This window comes from Scyliorhinus canicula, chromosome 1 (genome assembly GCF_902713615.1).
Source record: "Scyliorhinus canicula chromosome 1, sScyCan1.1, whole genome shotgun sequence".
Taxonomy (NCBI): Eukaryota; Metazoa; Chordata; class Chondrichthyes; order Carcharhiniformes; family Scyliorhinidae; genus Scyliorhinus; species Scyliorhinus canicula.
The window spans coordinates 237,482,476-237,488,475 of record NC_052146.1 but is presented as its reverse complement, the minus strand read 5'-3'; positions in this window follow the sequence as shown (position 1 = coordinate 237,488,475).

Here is a 6,000-nt window from a genome sequence, read left to right as displayed (position 1 = left end):
TTCAGGGAGTGGAACCCCTTCCTGAAGCCCGGGAAACGGAAAACATGTGTACCATCTATTGCACCCTGATACTGGAGCATTAAGATGATGGCGGGGAACCCCTTTCTACAGTCCACAACACCTCTTCAGTCCCAATCTTCACTTCTGCCCCAAGCCTTCTGCCTTCACAAACGCCTCCGCCGCCTCCACCATCTCAAAATAGAAGTCTCTGGAGTTGTAGGTCACCCTCAACTTCGCTGGATACACCATTCCAAACCGTATCCTACTGTTGTAGAATGCTGTCTTCACTCAGCCGAAAGCCTCCTTTCCCGTTCCACCATCAAGTCCTGGTAAATGCGAATACCAGCATCAGCCCACTGCACCTCCCTCTTCTGCTTTGCCCAAGATCTTCTCCTTCGTGTGGTACCTGTGAAAACAGATGATCACTGCCCCTGACGGCTCATTCAACTTTGGTTTAGGCCTCAGCAACCAATGAGCCCGGTCCAATTCATACCGTGAGGGACCCTCCAACGGCCTTGAGCTCTCCATCCCCTCGGACAGGCCCACAATCCTCAAACTTTGCTGCCTCGGGCAGTTTTCCAAGTCCTCCAACTTTGCTCGCAGCCCCTTGTTGGCCTCGACCACTCACTGCAGCTCATCCCCCATCGAGGTGAGCTGCTCACTGTGCTGCGACATAGCCTCCTCCACTCCCTTCATCTTCTCGCCCTGCTCCCTCACCTCAGCCGATGTCTTCGCCACACCCACCCTCACCAGGGCAATTATCTCCTCCACCAACACCTTCAATGCCACTGCCATCTCCTTTCTCAGCACCTCGATATGCTTCGCAAACTGCTTCTCCAACTCCAAGGACATCACCTTAGTCATCTTCACTGCCATATCCAGAAATCCAGCCTGTGCCATCTTGCCAGCTCCCAACTGGCCTTTTCAGTCAATGATGAACCCTCACTCCCTCCCTTCTTCATGGCCGTTTTCCCTTGACTCTTTGAAATTCTTTGCCTTCTTTATACCTTCCTACACCCAACCATTCACAAATTGATGCCGGGACCAGGCATTAAAACTCTTAAAAACAAGCCTCAAGAGCAGGAGGCACCCAACGTGCGACTTCCCATCTACATGCCGCCACTGGAAGTCCAGGTAGGACGAGATAAAGATAAACTGAATAGCAGTCAGTCAGATCCTAACTACAGGAGTAAAAGTAGCAAGAACGAAAAGGAAGATGCTCCTCTAGAAGTCAAAAAGGCAGTGCAGAGGATAGGATTAAGTCAAAAAGACCAACATGTTTTCATTGTTCTAAAATTGGACATTGGAAAGCCAATTGTTGGCAGTTAAACACTAAACCAGTGGAAGTGGCTGGTGATTTTTCAGCAAGTTTACTCCATAAAGTGAAGCTGGTGAAAAATCAAAACCTACCAGTACATTTACTGTGGGAGCAAATAGAGTTGTAGAAGATTATGTAGGATTTATATTTTAAGAAGTCGCTCCAAGGGAGAACCCATAAAAATTGTTAACCCGAGAGAGCTCAGAGCTTACTGTTGGCAATAGATGTCGACTTTTCCTCAAAGAGTTTGTTGAATAAAAATGTATCGACACAGAATATTGCTAGGATGTGTGCCCACCCCATTGTGTAGGGGGATTTTAAGTTGGGCACTGGTATAGGGATGTGTTATTGTTGGGGTTGTTTCCAGGTTACCCATTAATCACACAGGTTTAAATTGTGGAAGCTGTTTTGAACTTGTTATTCAAAAAAAAAAATTAAAATGTTTGTCTGGAAAAGGAACTCAGATAATGAAGATATGCCGATGGCTGATGAAAGAAACAGTTTAACAATTTAAACAATGGGGACCTTCAGACACAGACGTGAATAAAATCCAGTAAGTGAAATCTGAACAGACTGTTTTAAAAATTGAGCCTGGAAATTCTTAAAATTCATGTGCTTACAAATGTCACATATGGATGACCATGAGGAATCTCCTCCTTGTAGACTGAACTTTGAATTATAAAATAATCTTGAATAATAATAATCTTTATTATTGTCACAAGTAGGCTTACATGAACACTGCAATGACGTTACTGTGAAAATTTAAAATGATAACTGTTGTAAGACAAAACGCTCCAAAAGCACTGAAAAAATATTTTACATCTTAAAAACTGTAATTCCTGGACGTAGATTCAGCAGTGTGCTAATGTCCAGATGGACTTGGAAATTTAAATGGATAATGAGTGTAGGGATTATTATGTGTATTTATATGTATTGCGCGTGGTAAACTAATTAAGATTCATTTCTTCCCAAGGGAACATGTGAATTTTTGATTCCATTATGCATTTTGGAGCTGTAACTTTTAGTTTTGGGTGATTAAAGTGTCAACGGTAAAATAAAAGGAAAACCTGAAGAACCTAATAAACAGCCTGAATGTAAATGCAATTCAAACAGACCTGGGTTAATTACAGTTGAAAGGTGACCTGTGATGATCTTAAAAGTCACAACATGAAGTGAAAAACTGATGGTGACTCATCTCTGGGCCTCTCAGTAGAACCAGGAAGTCTGGAGAGAGGGCAATTATATCCATAATATCCATAAGAGATATAAATAGTTCACATGAGTCACAGGTTCTAAGGGTGATTTGAAGGTAAAAAGGTAATTAGTTTGCATATCTGTTTAGAAACACCCCTTGGCATGCCACATTGCCAAGGAGATGGTCTGTGGGTGTTAGAGGTTTCTTCTGTTTAATTCATCTGGAGTTTCTCACAGAGGTCAGTTGCAATTTTGGTCTGGTGTAAGTTGCAACTCACTTGGAGAGAGAGAGAGAGAATGTTGCCAGAAGGGTCAGTTTGGGAGCAAACTGATTAAACAGTTGTATATCTGCCAGTAGCCAGAACAAGGAGCATAGAAGCCTTAAGAAACAGGAATATTTCCGATCTGGTATCACTAAGTAGGAATTGCTGGTGGGGGCCCATTCTTGGAATGACAAATCCAAATTCAAGATCGTCAACTTTGCCTGGTAAAGCTAGTGGAAGAAGTCAAGAGTGAAAACCTTGCAGAGAGAAAGAACTCTGGAAGTCCATGATGCAGCGGGATTCTGCGAAATCGGCGCAATGACCCGACGCCGGCGTCAAAAACGGCGCAAAGCACTCTGGCCTTGGGCCGACCAGATGTATCAAAATCCTCCGCCCCATGAGGGGCCAGCACCAGCTTGAAGCCAAGCGCAATGGCATGACCGGAACAGGGTCACAGACTCCCATGGTGTCATTGATGCCGCGCGGCGTCGCTCCTCAAAAGATGCCACTGGCGGAGAGACGACAACACTAGAACATGGCCGCCCGCTGCGCAGTGCCGAGGTTCCAGGAGCGGGACATCGAGGCGCTCCTGGATGCAGTGGAGCAGAGGAGGGAGGCCCTGTACCCCGGACATGGCTGCAGGGTCACACCAATTGTGAGTAACCCCCCCCCCCCCGCAGATGGGCGGCACAGCCCTAGCTGAAACCGACATGGCTGCACCCACCCATGCAGGCTGCATTGGCAGGATGGGCTGTGAACCTCTGCCAACATATAACAACCCCCCCCCCCCCCCCCCCCCCCGCACACCCCGCCTGCGTGTCTAACCATGCATGCTGGATTGTGTATTGCAGAACCAAATGTTGACCCACCCATCCCTGCGGATGCCGACTGCCCCCAGGACGTGCCAGGCGCCCACGAGACAGGGATAGACCTGGGCCATCAGGTATACCCAGCCTACATCCAGTGCCGAGGCGCCCACATGACAGGGACCGACCCAGACCATCAGGCGTACGCCACCCCCATCTAATGCCAGTGCGGTGATGCCGGAGAACTTCACCCAGTGACGGGGAGGGTAGCCACACCAACAGACCCCCGTCCCAGTCAACCCAGGACACTGACACACAGGACACACCCACCCAGGACACTGAGATGCAGGGCACACCCACCCAGGACACCCAAAGACAGGGGATGGATGCACAGGAACCACCACCCCAGGAGACCCCGGACTTCGGGTCCGATGAGGACCTCGACATAACACCACTGCTATCTCCTACACCCTCCATCATCGGAGAGACACCTAGGTTGGCCACTTTAGCGATGAGGCTTGTGGTACACAAACTAGTGGGCACAACTCAGCTGTCCCGGTACAGCAGGTGGAGGTAGGAGCAGCCGAGGGGCCGGACGGACGGAGGGCAGCCCGGCCCCAGCATCCATCTGCCGCCCAGAAGGGTCCCGGGTTCCTGGAGTTGCCACACCCACCCATAGACCCGATGCAGTCATGGACCCAGGGACAGTCGAAGGGGGTGACAGCCGGCTTGCAGCACCTGCAGACACAGTCCAGGAGCAGGAAGTGGTGCCGGTCATGCGTGCCACCCAGGCCGAAACCGCACGGGTGGCATCCGCAGTGGAGGCAGTGGGTACAACGGTGTCAGACATGGGGAGCAGTATGCAAGGCCTGGAGCTTTCCGTGCAGGCGGCGTCCGTGGCCCAGGACATGGCTACCCTCTCACAGGAAGCCATGAGCCACAGCCAGCAGCAGATTGCAGAGGCACTCGACACCACGGCCCAGTCTCTGCAGGCCATCGCTGAGGGCATCGGTGCCATTGCACAGGTGCTGGCCGGTGTCGCCCAGACACAGACAGGATGGCCAACTCCCTGAGCTCCATGGCTGCAAACTTGCAGACCCTTGTTGATACCAGGGCGGACCTCCAGGACTGGCAGTGCCAGGTGCCAGGGGTGCTGGATCCGTTTGCATCTCCGACCCATGGATAGCCTCAGGGGCCATTGGGCACCCCGAGGGACGAGGAGGTGCTGGGCCCCGTTTGGGTCCCCCTGCAGGGGAGGTCCCGGAACACCGCGGCACCTCAGACTCCCCCCCCCCCCCCCTCCCTCCCAGGTGCATCTGGTGGGCAATGGGCAGGACAGGCTGGCAGCTCGCCATCCCGTTCGCCCAAGGCGCAGCCTGGCCCATCCAGGCTGGGCCGCCCCAGGAAACTGCCGCCAAAGGGGACCCTAGTCACAGGGCAGGAATTTCAGGAGTCCACCTCCAGCTCTGCTGCACTGTCTGGGGTACCACGAAGATGTAGTCACAGGGCTCGTAAGGCCAGACAATTAGACACAAAGTAAGTTGACATGGGTGCAGGGCACAGATTAGATATAGGGGCTAGGACACGTGTATGAATTGTTTGTAATTAAAATCACTTTCGCGGTCACAGAACATAGAACATAGAACAGTACAGCACAGAACAGGCCCTTCGGCCCTCGATGTTGTGCCGAGCAATGATCACCCTACTTAAACCCACGTAACCCGTACACCCGTAACCCAACAATCCCATTAACCTTACACTACGGGCAATTTATCATGGCCAATCCACCTAACCCGCACATCTTTGGACTGTGGGAGGAAACCGGAGCACCCGGAGGAAACCCACGCACACACGGGGAGGACGTGCAGACTCCACACAGACAGTGACCCAGCTGGGAATCGAACCTGGGACCCTGGAGCTGTGAAGCATTGATGCTAACCACCCATGCTACCGTGCTGCCTGTGTGCTCTGACCGATGGGGGTGGGGTGTGAGATGAGCGCCAGTGTGTGTGAGGGGTGATAGGACGTCGAGCTCAGGTGAGTGTGCCCCCCCCCCCCCAGGGTTGCCCTTGCCACCCTGCCCCCGGGTAGACGACGGCTCCGTGCGCTGCAGTGTCAAGGCCACATGCAGGGAACGGTCGAGGTGGAGGGTGTTACAATGGCCATGTGCCAGACGTTGTCTAATGATGTAGAGCCCGGAGCTCATCGCAGAGTGGGTTGTCATCATCCTCCATGCCATGCCATAGACCCACTTCCACTGGCGACCGTGTGAACCCTGCCCGTTGTGCCGCAGGTGGATGTGCAATGGAGGGGTGGTGTGCATGCGGGTGATGGGGTGGTAGGCGGGTGAAGGTGTTGGGGTGGTGGGCGGGTTATGGGTCATGGGTGGTGGGCGGGGTGTGGGTGGTGCTGAACTGTG